Source organism: Gopherus evgoodei, unplaced genomic scaffold, assembly GCF_007399415.2.
Source record: "Gopherus evgoodei ecotype Sinaloan lineage unplaced genomic scaffold, rGopEvg1_v1.p scaffold_33_arrow_ctg1, whole genome shotgun sequence".
In the NCBI taxonomy this organism is placed as follows: Eukaryota; Metazoa; Chordata; order Testudines; family Testudinidae; genus Gopherus; species Gopherus evgoodei.
In genome coordinates this window covers 3,137,536-3,156,250 of record NW_022060005.1, presented here as the reverse complement: position 1 = coordinate 3,156,250, position 18,715 = coordinate 3,137,536, and the positions used below count along the sequence as shown (strand labels likewise).

The window sequence follows — 18,715 nt, the reverse complement described above, 5'->3', positions numbered from 1 at the left end:
GGGTTTGGGGATAGGAGGGAGTGCAGGGGTGAGGGCTGTGGGGCTGAGGATGAGGGGTTCATGATGCAGGGGAGCTCAGGGCTAGGGCAGAGGGTTGGGGTGTGGGGTGAGGGCTGTGGGGCTGAGGATGAGAGGTTCATGATGCAGGGGGGCTCAGGGCTGGGGCAGAGAATTAATGTGCGGAGGAATGAGGGTTGGGACTGAGGATGAGGAGTTCATGATGCAGGGGGCGCTCAGGGCTGGGGCAGAGGGTTGGGGTGTGGGGTGAGGGCTGTGGGGCTGAGGATGAGGGGTTCATGATGCAGGGGGTGCTCAGGGCTGGGGCAGAGGGTTTGGGTTTGGGGTGAGGGCTGTGGGGCTGAGGATGAGGGGTTCATGATGCAGGGGAGCTCAGGGCTGGGGCAGAGAACTAGGGTGCAGAGGGATGAGGGTTGGGGCTGAGGATGGGGGGGTTCATGCTGTGGGTGGGCTCAGGGCTGGGGCAGAGAGTTTGGGTGTGGGGTGAGGGCTGAGGATGAGGGGTTCATGCTGCGGGGGGGGGCTCAGAGCTGGGGCAGAGGATCAAGGTGCAGAGGGATGAGGGTTGGGGCTGAGGATGAGGGGTTCATGATGTGGGGGGGTTCAGGGCTAGGGCAGAGGGTTGGGGTGTGGGGTGAGGGCTGTGGGGCTGAGGATGAGGGGTTCATGATGCAGGGGGGCTCAGGGCTGGGGCAGAGAATTAGGGTGCGGAGGGATGAGGGTTGGGGCTGAGGATGGGGGGTTCATGATGCAGGATGGGGCTCGGCTAGGGCAGAGGGTTTGGGTGTGGAGTGAGGGCTGTGGGGCTGAGGATGAGGGGTTCATGCTGCGGGGGGGCTCAGAGCTGGGGCAGAGAATTAGGGTGCGGAGGGATGAGGGTTGGGGCTGAGGATGGGGGGTTCATGCTGTGGGGAGGCTCAGCTAGGGCAGAGGGTTTGCGTGTGGGGTGAGGGCTCTGGGGCTGAGGATGAGGGGTTCATGATGCAGGGGGACTCAGGGCTGGGGCAGAGAATTAGGGTGCGGGGGGATGAGGGCTCTGGCTGAGGCTGGGGATGAGAGGTTCATGATGCAGGAGGGGGCTGAGGGCTGGGGCAGAGGATTAGGGTGCAGAGGGATGAGGGCTCTGGCCGAGGTTGAGGGGTTTGGGGCGTTGGAGAGGCTCAGGGCTAGGGCGGAAGGGCAGGGTAAAGGAGCCTACCTTACCATTATCGGATGGCAGGCGCTAGGACCCTCGGTCAGCAGACAGCAGTTCTGCCGGGAGCCGCTCTACTGGCAAGCAGGCAGGGGAGAGGCGGGCTGCTTTTGTCAGGCAGGGGCGCGGCACGGTGGGGAGGACACGCAGGGGGAGGGGTGGCAGGCGGGGGCTGGGACCCGCTCCAGGCAGGGACGTGGGGGGGAGGCCCGTGGGGGCCGGGCCCGATCCAGGCAGGGCCGGAGGAGAGACCCAGCTCCAAATATTGCTGGAGCAGGGCACCCAGCCCTGAATATTCCTGGATCCCGGGCACCGCAAATGTATATAACCTGCCGCCTATGGGCACCGACTCCATGGGTGCTCTGGGGCTGGAGCATCCATGGAAAAAAAAATAGTGGATGCTCAGCACTCACCAGGAGCCCTGTGGATCAGCGTCTCCCTCCCCAGCCCTCTAGCTCGCCGGCAGGCCCCGTCAATCAGCTCCTCCCACTCCCTCCCAGCGCCTGCCACGCACCGTGCAGGAGGTACAGGGTGGGGAGGAGCGGGAGCAGGAAGAAGCAGGGGAAGGGGTGGAATAAGGTGGGGGCAGGAAGAGGCAAACTGGGGGAAGGAGTGGAGTGGAGTGGAGGTGGGGCCTAGAGTAGAGCAGCAATCGAGCACCACTCCAGGAACTGATGAAGTCAGCGCCTCTGCACATAATTCTCACCCCGAGACTGGAAGAGGGGAGGGATTGGGAGCACCCTCTGCCATGACCTATTATTTCGGGCTGTATCATCTCCAGAAGGGGTTCTCATTAAGCGGAGACCCCTCTCACCTAGATTAAAGGGCCATTCCACAGCCTCTCAGAGCCTGGCATGGTACAGCTATAGCTGGTGGGAGGGATAGCTTGGTGGTTTGAGCATTGGCCTACTAAACCTAGGGGTTGTAAGTTCAATCCTTGAGGGGGCCACTTAGGGATCTGGGGCAAAAACCAGTACTTGGTCCTGCTAGTGAAGCCAGGGGGCTAGACTCAATGACCTTTAAAGGTCCCTTCCAGTTCTAGGAGATAGGTATATCTGCAATTATTAGATCTGAGGAAAGATCTCCACTCTCCATCCCTTGCTGCCTCCAACTGGAGCAGGCAATTCCTCCAAGCCCCACCACCTTCCCTTAGCCAACAGGGCAGTATATAGGCCTAATTTAGCTAACATGAACTAGCAAGTGGCACATCCACTTTGCCAAGTGTAGACAAACTGGCAAGGACTTGACAGACATCCTATCTGTTCCTCCTTGTTCTAGTGATTCCCTGTGAGTCACCACTTTTGGTTAGCCTAAACCGCCCCCAGGGAAACTGAGAGAGATGCACAGAAAGAGAGCACGAATGGTGCATGGCACTGTGTGAATGCCAGTGCAGATGTGGGCATCTGGTGGGCACTAATAGTCAGCAAGAGGGGTGTCAAAAAGGAGTGACACATTTTTAATATTCCTCCATCTTTCTGGAACACCAAGTGAAGTGTCACCATGGGGAGATGCCTCTCACAGCCATAAGAGCAGCCCTGCAACTCTATGGGTTTTTTTAAAAAAACCTCTCATGCACCCTAAGGGGTTGTCTACACTACACAATTAGCTTGACTTAATTTAGGTCCATTGAAAGCCGCTGCGGTAATTCAATGGTCTCTGGGTGTCCACACTCCCCTCCTTCTGCTGGTGGCACACATCCCCACCAGGAATGCTTACACCGACTGAAGTGGAGCATTGTGGGGGCATTGACAGCCACATAGGGCTCACAGCTGGAGCCCCCGGGCCACCGATGTGACTCCGGCTCAATTTCACAGGAGGGAGCCTCCCAGTAGCGAATTTGCCAGCTGCCTTCTGCTCAGAGCAGCAGTGGAGAACTCACAGCTGGAGCTGTGAAATTGACAATTCACTGCTGTGAAATTGAGCCCTGCACCAGGCTCAGGAGGTGAGCAGCCTCCAGTGCCTAACTGACACCTGGCGGAGGGCAGCTGTGAGACCACCACCGGCTCAATTTCACAGCAGGGAGCCTATCAGCAGTGGAATTGACATTCTTGTACATTTCAGGGCTCCATCTGTGAGTCCCAGCTGCTGCTCTGAGCCAGAGGGAGCCCTGAACCTGACAAGGCTGGTAGCCAACAGGAGGGGGTGTAAGTCAGGCAGTGTCTGTAGGGACACAGCATCACCCTAATTATTAAAAAAAGAGGGGGGGGAATCCCTCTAACTGCTGCCCTGGCTCTTCTGTGATGTCAGGTCAAGTTCTGGCCACTTATTGCAACTGATCCCTGTATCAATACAGCTCCACCTAACCCGATGAGCATATTGGCAGAAGAAGAATGGTTTAGCCTTGTGTTGGGCACAGCATGGCACAGAAACCAGCAGATTTTATTCTGGATAGGTCAGGTTGGTTTGGTCTCAGGAGATCCAGGGGGACACTACCCCTGGACAAAAAGAGCCACCTTGTGTTAGCAGGGAAAGCAGGTAATGTGGCCCCTTTCTGATGAAAGATGTTGCAAAATAGTGGATGTTTGGTTCTTGTAGGGATCTGGGTTCTTTTCCTAGCTCTCCTTGATGTGAATTTGTGTGGTGCTTGTGAGACAGCCCCTTCCTGGCTCTTCTCCATCTGCTACTCTGCACAAACCTGATTGGCTGGGGGAAGTGTCGGTCAAACACTAAATCTAGTAGCTACTGGCTAAAGGGTGGGGAATGTTATAACCTCATAGCCTGGAGAGGAGACCCTGTAACTAACACTCTGTTCTGTGCTCACTGCCAGCCAGACCAGAGTGCACATGGGGTGGGTATTGCACTGGCATGGAGCAGTGAGTCTGTGTGTGTGTCTAGACAATGTGGGTGGAAGAGAAGAGCCGGTTGAATGACTGCTGTGCCAAGTCTGTGTAACCCCTGCTGGAGAGCCTGACCTGGCTCTGCTCCTGGCTTAGTGAACAGTGTTGCGCTGTTGTTAAGTGTGGTGCTTGTTTCAGGGACTAACTCTGGAAACCCCTGTCCCAACCCTGGGAATCCCCCACCTGACAGATGTCCAGTCACAGCTAACATAATGGTGAATGGGCAAGTGCTAGTTTATAGCTCCCCTGAAGTTGGGATGGGAGGAATTGGTGAACAAAGCTGTGATGCTCAGAGGAACATTAAGAGCATTGTGTAGAAGAAGTAGGATTAAAGTTCCTTACTCTTTAGTCTGTCTCCCTCAAACTAGCTGTATGCAGTGTAGCTGTAGCTTTATCAATCCCAATTATCACCTGCGGGTGAACCCTTTTCACAAAGCGATCACTGTGCGTCTGACCCAGGGGTAATCAATAGGCAGACTGCAGGCCAAATCCGGACCACCAGGTGCCTTAAAATGCATCCTGAAATCTTTGTATTTATTTATTATCATTATCATTGTTGGTTTTTTTATTATTTTCTCTGGAGTCTGGACCTTGACTCTCCCTTGCTTGACAAAGAAATTTGGACCTTGACAAAAAAAATAATTGCCTCCCCCAGGTGGCCTATCAGTTCTCCTCCTCAAAGGAAACCTGCACAAAACTTTCAAAAGATGAGCCTGAGAGATTAAATTCTTTACTCTGCTGGACACTAAAAATCATGGACTGACCAGACACTTAATTTATGGCTTGTTACAACAATCTGTAACCCACTAACTCCTCTTTTTGTCCTATGAGGTGTTAAAAGGCAACTCTGCCTTGAATGGTCCCTTACAATATGGGTTAACTGCATATGCTAAACAATCTGTTCCAATTTGCATTTAGCTGTGAGGTCCTCTCCCAGCCCTGAAGAAGAGTTCTGTGGAGCTCAAAAGCTTGTCTCTCTCTGTGTTTCCCTGGAGAATTGAAATTAGACAGGGTGTTTTTTACAGAGGGGCGAGGGGTGAGACCATGAGGGTGAAGATGGGCTGTATGTTTTCATGGGCAAGGTGATTTGGCACTAACTCCTGGCCCCACATTTTAAATATTATAAAACACCAATAAACATCAGTGTTTGAATCTGATGAGTTATTGGTGATTATTAGAAATCTTCATTTGAAATTATTAGGTGGGCCAACACCCTCAAAATGAATGTGCTGACAGCTGTATGAGGAAGCTTGTCTGTGTTCATACTTTCCAAAGCTATTATGCTTTTTTCAGACACAAGTAGTTTAGCATGTGTATGCCTTTAAAGTGTGTATTCATGTTTCAATTTCAATTCAAATTTCCAACCAACAACTACATGGGATTTTTTTTCCCAACTAGAAAAATTTTAAAACAACTAGATCTAGTTGGAGAACAACTAAATTGGCAACGCTGTGCTAGTTGACCACCTGAGGGGGGAGGAGATCCCTTCTCTCTTCCCATCAGAAGTTCATAGATTATCAGGGTTGGAAGGGACCTCAGGAGGTCATCTAGTCCAACCCCCTGCTCAAAGCAGGACTAATCCCCAGACAGATTTTTGTCCCAGATCTCTAAGGGTATCCCTCAAGGAGTTGAGCTCAGAACCCTGGGGTTAATAGGCCAATGCACAAACCAATGAGCTATCTCTCCCCCCCTGCTTATTGGTCCAATAGCAGATATTACCTCACCCATCTTGTCTCTCAAACAAAGTATGAGATTTTTACCAACCCTATGGGACAGACCAACAGCACGTGTGACACTTGGCAAATCTGTCTCAGGATGCTACATTAGAAGTCCTGGTGCATCCCCCAGAGAAGAGGTCCCTATAAGCAGGACTCAGCAGTGCTCCCTCTAATTTTTCCCATGCATGTGCAGAATGAATTTTGCTTTTGTGCACCTATATGGAGGAGATGTGTGACACCTCACCTCCATATTAGTGCACATAACAAAATTCATGTGACGGGGGTGGGGCTGAGGCATTCAGAGTGTGGGAGGTTGCTCAGGGCTGGGGCAGAGGGTTGGAGTGCAGGAGATGAAGGCTCTGGCTGGGGGTGCAGACTCTGGGGTGGGGCTGGAGATGAGGGGTTTGGGGTGCAGGCTCCCTGGGGCTACAGTGGGGAGAGAGGACTCCTCCCAGCTCTCTCTCCCCACAGCATCACCTGGGCTGGGGGTCTGAGGCGCCTCTCCCTGCTGCATCAGCTCTGGGGCTGGGGCCGTGAGATAGGTGCCTCTTCCCCGCCGCAGCAGGTCCAGGTCTAGACTGCGTTGGGGCCACGGGAGGTGCACCTCTTCTCCATGTGCAGCAGGTCTGGGTCTGGGCTAGCTTGGGGCTGGGGGAGGGGCATCTCTCTCCCAGCTGCATCAGCTCCTTGGCTGGATGAGAGGCATCTCTTCCCGCCACAGCCCTGAGTGCAGGGGTAGCTCCAAGCACTAGCATGCCAAGCAGTGGCCTGGGGTGGCAAGCTATGGGGGGCACTCTGCCGGTTGCTGCGAGGGCGGCAGGCAGGTTGCCTTCGGCAGCATGCCTGCGGAGGGTCTGCTGGTCCCACGGCTTCGGCGGACATTCCGCAGGCGTGCCACCTACTCCACGGGACCGGGGACCTCCTGCAGGCAAGTCGCCGAAGGCAGCCTGCCTGCTGTGCTTGGGGCAGCAAAATACCTACAGCCGCCCCTGCCTGAGTGCCTGTGTGACACTTAATAGGCTGCTGCACAGCCGTGCGGCCAAGCAGCTTAGAGGGAACTTAGGGCAGGAGTCCCCTTAACTATTCCTGATCCCCTTTAAGAAACACCCCTCCCCCAGTCAGTAACTCCAGGTCTCTGCTGCACTCGCAGCTTGGCTCCATCCTTTACCCAGCTCCCTGCTACAGGGGAGAGGCCCTTTCACATCAGGGGAGCGTAGGGTGACCAGGTGTTCTGTTTTTGACCAGTTGAAAAGGGATCCTGGCGGCTCCAGTCAGCATCGTTGACTGGGCTGTTGACTATCTGGTTGGTAGCACCACACAATGGGACTGGCAGGCTCCCTGCTAGCTTCCATGCTGCATGGCTCCTGGGAAGCAACAGCATGTCCCCCCTCCAGCTTCTATGGATAAGGGCAGCCAGGGGGCTCCACACACTGCCCCCGCCCCAAGTGCTGCCCCCACAGCTCCCATTGGGCAGGAACCATGGCCAATGGGAGCTGTGGGGGTGGCACCTGTGAATGGGGCAGTGCGCAGAGTCATTTGGCTACGCCTCCACTTAGGAGCCGGAGTGGGATGTGCTGCTGCTTCTGGGAGCTGTTTGAGGTAAGCGCTGTCCAGAGCCTGCACCTTGACCATGTCTTGGGACCAACCGCCTGCCCAGCCCCAGCCCTGATCTCCCTCCTACCCTCTGAACCCCTTGATCCAAGCCCAGAGCCCCCTCCTGGACCTCAAATCCACCATCCCTGGCCCCAACCCAGAGCCCGCACCCCCAGCCAGAGCCCTCGCCTTCTCTCACATCTCAACCCACTGCCTCAGACTAGAGCCCCCTCCTACCTTCTGAACTCCTCATTTCTGGCCTTACCCTGGAACCTGCACCCCCAGCTGGAGCCCTCACTCCTTCCTGCATCCCAGCCCCCTGAGCCAGCACAGTGAAAATGAGTGAGCCTAGAGAGAGAAATGATCCAGGGAGTCTGAAATCCCTTCACCCATGCAGAGTGGGAGTCCTACCAGAGCAGGGTTGATACACTTTGGGGATGGACATACCCTTTGGATGTTATGTGGTGGCCTAGAGCTGGGGATAGGACCCAGGAGTCCTGAACACCCACCCCCACTTCTTTAATCACTCCACTCTACCTCACTCCCCTCCTAGAGTCAGGGAGAGAAACCATGAGTCCCAGTGTACAGCTAAGGTATCCTGATTGTGACTTGAACCCCAGCTTTGGGCGGAGGGGGAGGAAGGTTTGGTGTTGTGGTTACAGTTAAGGGGAATATAAATCAGGACTCCTGGATTCTATCACAGCTTAGGGAGGGGAGTCTAGTGGGTTAGAGCAGGGGGGAGTGAGAGACAGGACTCCTGGATTCTATTCCTGGCTTTGGGAATGGAGTGTGGGGTAGTGAATTGGAAATGGGGGGAGGCTGGGAGCCCAGACTCCTGGGTTCTATCCCCAGCTATTGGGTGGGAGTGGAGTCTAGTAGGGTAGAGCAGGGGGGCTGCGATTTAGAAACTATTCTATTCCCACCCCTTAAAGCAGCTTGAAAGGCTGCGTAAGGGAATTGCTTTGGGAGGGGAAGAGGTTCCAGGTTCAGTCCTTCTGAGATGTAGTTAAACCGTTTGGACCTAGGGTGCCCTGTCTCAGAGCTGGTGGAAACCAAACACTCACCTTCCTAGTTCCCCAATTGCAAGTTGGGCCGCTCTCTCTGTTTCACAGCTCAACCTGAAGGGGAATGGGAGACCTCAGGAGTCTTCTGCTACTGGAATAACAGCCAGGGAGCAGTCACTGGGGGACTGTTTATCCGAAGAGCACCAACCAACCCCACTGGGCTCGGCCTGTGCAGGGGGAGGAGATAAGATCCAGACTGCAGGGGAGCCCAGAGCAGGGGTCGGAGATTGGGAAAACATAGATAAACAACCGGTGGCTTGCAGAAAGAGAAGATCTGTGGTAACTGGTGGGCAAGTAGCTCTGAGGTGGGGTATGGCAGCTGGTTAACAGCCACTGCTGCTCAGGTATCCCTAATGGAGCCCCTCTGGGGAGGGACACAGCAGCTTTTAAAATCCCAGAGCAATACAGAGTTGCTATCAGAGGGCTCTGTGTATTGCTAAGGGAGGGGAGGCTGCTTGCTTTCTCTCTCTGCTCAGTGGCTGAGCTTCCTGGGTCAGGTCAGATGCTGCTCACCCAGTGAATAAGGGGATCATCTAAACATGAAATCTGGGTAGAAACAGCTCATTGCTAGCACTTTAAATTATGATCCACACATTAGCTGTGTCTTGGGGGTTGGTTCCTTCCCTTCTGCAGCAAGGCTTTGGCTGGAGTACAAGCTTAGACCTACTTGGCTAAACGAGCTGTTGCCATGCCAGATTGCTAGCGTCCACATGGGTGTGGTCTGATATATTGATCTGATTCAGCTAATAATTAATGTTTGATTCATGTTGTTATGAATCATTCTGTTATTAACTGGGCTTCTTTATTAGTCTATTATTAATATGCTTATTTCCTTTTCAACTTAGCTTTATTTCGTTCACTTAATACATTATATAAAGTTGAAAAGCTGTGTTAACAAATGTTAATTCCCCAGTGATCTGAAGCACTAAGAGGACTAGGGTTAGTTCTATAGCACCTTGAAGTGGTCTGTTACATTCTAGTCTGTAGTTCTCAGAAGGGAAATACATCTGTGGGAAACAGAGCAGCTTGGAGGGTCTTACAAACCTGCTGGAACTGCTTGAATCCAGGACTGATTGACATGGGTCCAACTGGGTGTAAATCTGTGGAAATTGCCCCATCTCTGTCTCTCTTTCCAGGGAATAATCAGTGGCTTTATTCCAGGGTGGACTGATTTAAATAGAAGTAATTGACATCACTAAAACCTCGATTTCACTGATGAGTTTTAATCTCACCTTGCATTTTAACTTTTTAGTTACTTTCCTAAAGAAAGGTTGATTCTCATTGGTTGGTACGCATTAAAACCTGTTGCTATGTAATTAAATGTAACCTTTACATTAAATTTAGTACTTGTGTATAAATATAGTGTAACTTACCAGTTAGCAAAAACATTTATTTGAGCAATTAGTTAACATACATTTCGAGTCTTCTTTGTACTTTTTTTCTTATGTTAGAAAATGGAGAATGAAGCATTTCTTATTTACTAGATGATTAATATTTTACTTGTGATTTGTGTCCAGCTGTATTTGGCTGGAAATTGGAATTCAGTTACAGCTGCACAAAACCAGCACTTTTTTATTAGTTAAATAAAACTACCTTCAACATGAGGAGGGAAAAATAAGCTTTTAATGCAAGAACTGTTTTGATAAACAACTGACATTAAACAAAGAAAGTGTGATCTATAGGTAGTGAACTGAACTAACTGTTTCTGGTCACTCTGCCCTTCAAGATTTCAGAACTAGTAGACCTCACCCTGTGACACCTCATTTGTATTCATAGATTGGAAGAGGGGACAAAGTTTTCTTGCTTTTTCAACTCCCAATCATTTTCTTAACATTGAATAAACTAATGTCCCTACACTCTGTTTGCTAGAAGCTGGGAATGGGCAACAGGGGATGGATCACATGATGATTGCCTGTTCTGTTCATTCTCTGTGGGGGACCTGGCATTGGCCACTGTCAAAAGACAGGATACTGGGCTAGATGGACCTTTGGTCTCACACAGTATGGCCACTCTTACGTTCTTAATCATTGAACTGAACTAGCTGAATAAACTGAAAGGAAGAAAATGTTCTCTCTGCACCTGCCAAAGAAGTGTTAAAATCTCGTTTAGCACTTCAACAAATGCTGGTTACGGTGCATAATCAATTACTTCCACCAGTCCAGCTGTTTGACTTTCTTTAAAACTTCAGCATCAAATGTATGTTGCTTATTAATATTTTTATTTAATTTAAATTAATTTAATAGATGATGGTAATGAAAGGCCTTATTGTAGGTTATCATCACTTCACATTTAATTTTAATAGGTTTTTAAAAGTGTAATTATTTAAATAAAAAGACAATTGAAATAAAATCATTTAAAAAATAAATTTGGCACTTATCCACCCTGCTTTATTTGCTGACCTCAGTGAGCAGACAGGGTCTGTGGCCGCAATGTTCAGGAGCCCATCATTCAGGGTGCTGACATTCTGGAGTCCAAGCTGGATGCACCTTGTTGCTCCTTTGCAGAACTGCAGCTCCCAGTGATTTCATTTGGAGCCACAACAGATCAGCATCTCTATCGCTAAATATAAACACAAACATAAACTTTAAGTGACATTAAAGGTGGCCTCAGGATCCCACTCAACGAAACCTTAAAAGCCTGGCCATGAGACGGGGAAAGTTTCCCGTGGACCTTGCCACCTTTGCATTGAGTACAGTGCCGGCATGCTGTAGGGCTTTTGCTTCTGTCTCTAAGGCCTGGTCTACACTACGTGTTTAAACAGATTTTAGGAGCGTTAAACGCCGATTTAACGCCGCCCCCGTCCACACTATGAGGCCCTTTATATCGATATAAAGGGCTCTTTACATCGGTTTCTCTACTCCTCCCCGACGAGAGGAGTAGGGCTAAAATTGGTATTACCATATCGGATTAGGGTTAGTGTGGCCACAAATCGACGGTATTGGCCTCCAGGCGGTATCCCACAGTGCACCACTGTGACCGCTCTGGACAGCAATCTGAACTCGGAGGCGCTGTCCAGGTATAGAGAAACAGCCCCGCGAACTTTTGAATTTCATTTCCTGTTTGGCCAGCATGGAGCTCTGATCAGCACAGGTGATCACACAGAGCTCATCAGCACAGGTAGCAATGCAGTCTCCTGAGAATCGAAAAAGAGCTCCAGCATGGACCGCACAGGAGGTACTGGATCTGATCACTATATGGGAAGAGGATTCAGTGCTAACAGAACTCCGTTCCAAAAGACGAAATGAAAAAATATTTGAAAAAATTTCCAAGGCCATGATGGAAAGAGGCCACACCAGGGACTCAGTGCAGTGCAGAGGGAAAGTTAAGGAGCTCAGACAAGCCTACCAGAAAACCAAAGCAGCAAATGGAAAGTCCGGGTCAGGGCCAAAAACATGCTGCTTCTACCCTGAGCTGCATGCAATTTTAGGGGGTTGCGCCACCACTACCCCACCCCTGTCCATGGATTCTGAGGTGGGGCTTGTAATCTCAACCATGGCTGAGAATTCTGCGGAGGGGGAAGATGAGGAGGAGGAGGAGGAAGAGGAAGACGACCTTGCAGCGAGCACGCAGCACTCCGTTAGCCCCAACAGCCAGGAGCTTTTTGTGACCCAGACGGAATTACCCTCCCAGCCCTCCCAAGCCACTAGCCCAGACAGTGAAGCCATGGAAGCGACCTCTGGTGAGTGTACCTTTGTAAATATAAAACATGGTTTAAAAGCAAGCATTTTTTAATGATTGATTTGCCACGAGGGCTTGGGATGCATTCACGGCCAGTAAAGTTACTGGAAAAGTTTGTTAACATGTCTGGGGATGGAGCAGAAATCCTCCAGGGACATCTCCATGAAGCACTCCTGGAGGTACTCCAAAAGCCCTTGTAGAAGGTTTCTGGGCAAGGCAGCCTTGTTCCGTCCACCATGGTAGGACACTTTACCACGCCATGCATGTAGCAAGTAATCGGGTATCATTGCATGACAAAGCATAGCTGCTTATGGTCCCGGTGATTGCTGGCATTCAAGAAACATCCGTTCTTTATCTCCCTCTGTTATCCTCAGCAGAGTGATATCGTTCATGGTAACCTGGTTGAAATTAAGGAATTTAATTAAGGGGACAGAGATGGCCATTTTCCTACTGGGCTATTGCTTAAAAGAAATCCTTCCTTGCACATAGCCAAGCGGGGGGAGGGGAGGAAGGGTAGCGCTGAGCTTTTTTGCATTTGGCTAGCAGGAATCTTCCCAGCTACCAGCCACGCGGTGGGGGAAGGAAAGGGGGTGATTAGCAGTCATCTTCCATGATACCAGCCATGCAGTGGGGGGAGGGGTAAAGCAATCATCCTAGAGAATTGGATGGGGGGGGGTTGGCTTCTGCTGCTGCATGTTAACAGGAAAGAAGCATCAGAGGGCACTGTGTATATGAAGGCTGGAGAAGCCAAAAGACAATGGCTTACCATGGCCGCATGCAAGCTGAATTCTGATGCCCGGACCTGCGTCTGTGAGATCTGTAACACCAAAGCCGCAGGCACTCAATATTAAGATGCAAAATGCGACCTTATAGTGAAATCATATGTGCCATGTAAGGTGAATAGTGTTGTTCACTGTGAAAGAGTATAACCATTGTACTGTAAAATGTATCTTTTAAAATACTTCTCTCCCTTTTTTCCCTCCCTCATGACGCTGCACATTTTTCCAGCCTCCCTACTCCATCCCGAAGGCTATCTCAGATAAGACGGAGGAAAAAGAAAATGCGAGAAGAAATGTTCTTGGAAATCATGGAAGTAATCCGCAATGACAGAGCTCATCTGAATGAGTGGAAGGACATGGTAGCAAAGTACAGGAAAGATGCCAGTGAACATGAGGATAGGAGGGATGAACGTGAGGATAGGAGGGACAAACGTGAGGATAGAAGAGACGCTCGAGATGAGAGGTGGTGGCAGGAAGATCAGAGGTGTAGGCAGGAAGATCAGCGGTGGTGGGATGCAATGCTGGAGCTGCTGCATGATCAAACTGATATCCTCCGACGTCTGGTGGATTTTCAGGAAGAGCAGCGGGGTCAGAGAGTGCCGCTGCAGCCCCTGTGTAACCGCCCTCACCACTCACCGTGTTCCATATCTTCCTCGCCCAGACGTGTAAGAACGCCTGGGGGAAGGCTTTGTGCACCCGCCCACTCCACCCCCGTGGACAATCCAACCAAAAGGCTGTCATTACACTGAAATGTGTTTAATGGGCTTTTCCTTCCCTCCTATCCTCCTACCAAACCACACCCGGGATACCTTGTCAGTTCTCTGCCTCTTTTTATAATTACTTTTTAATAAAGAATACATGATTTTTAAATGATAGTGACTTTATTTCCTTAAGCAAGCTGTAATCGAAGGGGGAGGGTGGGTTGCTTACAGGGAAGGAGTCAATAAAGGGGGGAAGTTCAGGAAGGGGAAACAAACACAGCAGTCACACCGTATCCTGGCCTGTGATGAAACTTGTTTTCAAAGCTTCTCTGATGTGCACTGCTTCGTGGTGTGCTCTTCTAATCGCCCTGGTGTCTGGCTGCGTGTAATCAGTGGCCAGGTGATTTGCCTCAGCCTCCCACCCCGCTATAAAGGTCTCCCCCTTACTCTCACAGAGATTGTGGAGCACACAGCAAGCAACAATAACAAAGGGGACATTGGTTTGGCTGAGGTCTGAGTGAGTCAGTAATGTGCGCCAGCGCGCCTTTAAATGTCCAAATGCACATTCTACCACCATCCTGCACTTGCTCAGCCTGTAGTTGAACAGCTCCTGACTACTGTCCAGGCTGCCTGTGTATGTCTTTATGAGCCATGCATCAAGGGGCAGGCTGGGTCACCCAGGATAACTATAGGCATTTCAACATCCCCAACTGTTATTTTCTGGGCTGAGAAGTAATTCCCTTGCTGCAGCAGTTTAAACAGAGCAGTGCTTCTGAAGACGCGAGCATCATGAATCCTTCCTGGCAATCCCACATGGATGTTGGTGAAACGTCCCTTGTGATCCACCAGTGCTTGCAGCACCATTGAAAAGCACCCCTTGCAGTTTATGTACTGGGTGCCCTGGTGCTCCGGTGCCAAGATAGGGATATGGGTTCCATCTATCGCTTCCCCACAGTTAGGGAATCCCATTGCAGCAAAGCCATCCACTATGACCTGCACGTTTCCCAGAGTCACAACCTTTCATAGCAGCAGCTTAATGATTGCTTTGGCTACTTGCATCACAGCAGCCCCTACAGTAGATTTTCCCACTCCAAATTGATTCCCGACTGACTGGTAGCTGTCTGGTGTTGCAAGCTTCTAGAGGGCTATTGCCACTTGCTTCTCCACTGTGAGGGCTGCTCTCATCTTGGTATTATGGTGTTTCAGGGCAGGGGAAAACAAGTCACAAAGTTCCATGAAAGTGCCTTTATGCATGTGAAAGTTTTGCAGCCACTGGGAATCGTCCCACACCTGCAAAACTATGCGGTCCCACCAGTCTGTGCTTTTTTCCCGGGCCCAAAATCGGCGTTCAATGGCTAGAACCTGCCCCATTAGCAGCAGTATCTCCAAAGCGCAGGGGCCCGCAGTTTGAGAGAATTCTGTGTCCATGTCCTCATCACTCTCGTCACCGCGCTGCTGTAGCCACCGCCGCCTCCTCGCCTGGCTTTGCAGGTCCCGATTCAGCATAGACTGCACGAGAATGTGCGAGGTGTTTACAACGTCCACTATTGCGGTATTGATCTGAGCAGGGTCCATGCTTCCTATGCCATGGCGTTTGCACAGTTCACCCAGGAAAAAAGGTGTGAAATGGTTGTCTGCTGCTTTCACGAAGGGAGGGGTGAGGCTGTACCCAGAACCACCTGCGACAATGATTTTTGCCCCATCAGGCACTGGGATCCCAACCCAGAATTCCAAGGGGCGGGGGAGACTGCGGGAACTATGGGATAGCTACGGGATGGCTACCCACAGTGCAACGCTCCAGAAATCGACGCTAGCCTCGGACCATGGATGCATACCATCAAATTAATGTGCTTAGTGTGGCCGCGTGCACTCGACTTTATACAATCTGTTTCATAAAACCGGTTTCTGTAAAATCGGAATAATCCCGTAGTGTAGACGTACCCTAACAGATACTGAAAAGCACCACACATCCAGGGGCGGCTCCAGGCACCAGCACACCAAGCGCATGCCTGGGGCAGCAAGCCGCAGGGGGCGCTCTGTCGGTCGCCGTGAGGGCAGCAGGCAGGCAGCCTTCGGAGGGTCCGCTGGTCCCGCGGCTTCGGCGGACCTCCCATTGGTTGCCGCCGAATCCATGGGACTGGGGACCTCCCACAGGCAAGCTGCCGAAGGCAGCCTGCCTGCCATGCTTGAGGTGACAAATTGCCTAGAGCACGCATCCCAGCTTCCTCCAGCTTCCTCCAATATCTCCTCTAGCACAAACCTGATCTCCGACCTCATATTCTTTGGAAGCAACAGTTTGGCACGTTGGAGTCTCCCACAGCCTGTGCCTTGGGGAACTTCATCTGTTTTAACAGCGCTAAGGTCCCTGCTGGGGTGTTGTGGCACAGGGTGAGGTGAGTGGAAGGGTGGGGGCATGATGCTTTTCAGTCTCTTGGGGGAATGGAAAATGTTCAAGTGAAAGAACCTATGAGATTAGAATTTGCTACTGTGGAGGTTCTGGGCCTCCAGTGCTTCCACATTGCCACTGGAGTTTTGCTGGTCAACCTGGAAACTAAACACTGCAGGACATGCTGACCAGCAGGGCCTGAGTGGCAGCTCACAGATTGGCCTCTGCCAGTATATAAACCAGGGAGCCATCAGAGGGAACTATCTGAGAAATGATGCACATATTGCTTGCTTGCTTCTGCTCCATACCTTGTTTTACCATGAGCCTTGGACTTCAGCTCCTGACCCCAGTTTGTTCCTAACCCCATTACTTGCCTTCAATTTGTAACCTGCCCCTGAATTTCTGGTATCTTGACCCAACTCCACTACACACGTTCCTGACTGCAACGTGGTAACTGACCAGTACATATCAGCCACTCATGGACTGGCTCTGACATCAGTTATCCCTGTCATCTCCCATCCTAGTCCCTAAATAATCCACTCATCAGCACCCAAGATCCTTCTCCAATGGGTTGTGACCACTCAGCAACAATCCAACTTCCATTAAAGAGCTTCATTCCCCATTAATGGGAAAGTGACTAAAGGCAGTGATTTCCCTCCAATGATTAGGGTAGGGGTCCCCACAGATTGCACCCCCCTTACCCCTAACCATGCCCCTCGCCCCCTGGATCTGGGATCAATGATGTGGCTGGGGGTGTGTGTGACAGGGGTAAGTGAGGGCAAGGCTGGGGCTGCAGCTGGGGGTGGATCTGGGGCTGGGAGCAAGGCTGGGACTGGAGCCATAGCCAGGGGCCCAGGCTGGAGGTGGGGACAGGAGCAGAGCTGTGCCGAGGTTGGGGATGGGGTCAGACATGGGGATGGAAGCCAGGGACAAGGCTGCAGGTGGGACTGGAGCACAGCTGGCAGTGTGGAGGGGCTGGGTGGTGCTCCTTCCTGGCCCCTCCATAGGGACTGGCCCGGGCTCTGCTGCACCCCCCTAAGGTACCTCCACGCACCCCTAGGGGAGTGCTCCCCACAGTTTGAGGACCTCTGGATTAGGGGGGGTTATATAGTTCAATAATTAGAGAAGAAAATTGGTGAATGTTGGGGGGGTATATCTATTTTATATCAATAAGGAAAAATCTTAGATTTCAATAACCATTGTGATACACCCAGGCCAGCTGGGTATAGCAGAAGCCAGATATACTGGCCACTGGATTAACAGTTTTCTGTTCCCTGACTGACCAGAGCAGGGACTGCTCCAGGCTAATGAGAACACCTGACTCTAATGAACCTGCAAAGAGTCAGGTGAGGCCATTCAGTTAATGTGACCACCTGACTCTAATTAAGGCCCTGCTGATACTACAAAAAAGGGCTCACTCCAGTCAGATAGGGAGGAGCCAGGGGTGAGGAAGTATGGCTGAAGAGCTGGTTATTGAAGACACCCTCAAACCATTGTTAAAGGAGCCCTAAGATAAGGGTGAAGCAGGGAGAAGCAGGAGAGCTGTGGCCCAGGGAAATGTAGCAACTCTGGCAGTGAAAGGTTGGCTGCCACCAACTGCTACCATTAGGGTCCCTGGGCTGGAACCTGCAGTAGAGGGTGGGCCTGGGTTCTCCCCCAACCCCCCATTACAGGAACATCTGTGGGAGGGGAAGTCAGGCCCCTGTCAGGACAGGAGGCTGAATGCAGACTGTGGGAGTTCTCTCTCCAACCTCCTTGCAGGCCTATGATGAAAAGGGCTCAGTAGACTGTAACCCTGGCCCTAGAGAGAAAAGGGCTACGTGGAGGGACACAGTGAGCCACTGAGGCTTGTGTAAACCTCCTAGAAGCACAGGACCCACCGGAGCAAGGTCAGAGCTCTGCCACACCATGTTTGATTATAGACAAAAATCAAAACTGGTGAGATTAATAAGAATATTCAATAATTAAAGGGAATAGCTGCAAAATCTAAGATCTAATATTTTATTAATTTGTATGGAAAGGAGCAAAACCTGGGGGGATTTTATATCAACATAATATACATAATAGTTTTCAAGTACATAAAAGGTTGTTACAAGGAGGAGGGAGAATGATGGGATGATTTAGTTGGGGTTGGTCCTGCTTTGAGCAGGGGGCTGGACTATATCCAATCACAGGCACCAACTTTCCTTAGAGCTGGTGGGGGCTCACGCCCCCCCCCGCCCAGGCTCTGTCCATTACCTGCCCCTATTGGACCTCTCCCCAAATCCTTGCCCCAGCCCCGCCTCTTCCCTGAGCATGCCACATTCCTCCTCCTCCTCCCCCATCCCTCCCAGCACTTGCCACTGCGAAACAGCTGTTTTGTGGCACAAGCGCTGGGAGGAAGGGAGGAGAAGCAGGACATGGTGGCATGCTCAGAGGAGGAGGCAGTGAGCTGGAGCGGGGAGCTGCCGGTGGGTGCACCCCATGGAGTCAGTGCCTATGCTTCCAACCCTTATCTTCTATGAGTCTATTAATTGTTCCCATTAACCTCTGAGGATAGGACATGAAGCAATGGGCTTAAATTGCAGCAAGGATGGTTTAGGTTGGCCATTAGGAAAAACTTCCTAACTATCAGGGTGGTTAAACACTGGAATAAATTGCCTAGGGAGGTTGTGGAATCTCCATCTCTGGAGATTTTTAAGGGCAGGTTAGACAAACACCTGTCAGTGGTGGGCTAGATAATACTTAGTCCTGCCCTGACCTCTCCAGC

General features: G+C 51.1%; 1 pseudogene; it reads left to right on the top strand.

Annotated features, from left to right (window-relative positions):
- The window catches only part of LOC115641006, a 79,154-nt pseudogene that overhangs the window by 24,018 nt on the left and 36,421 nt on the right, over nucleotides 1–18,715 (top strand).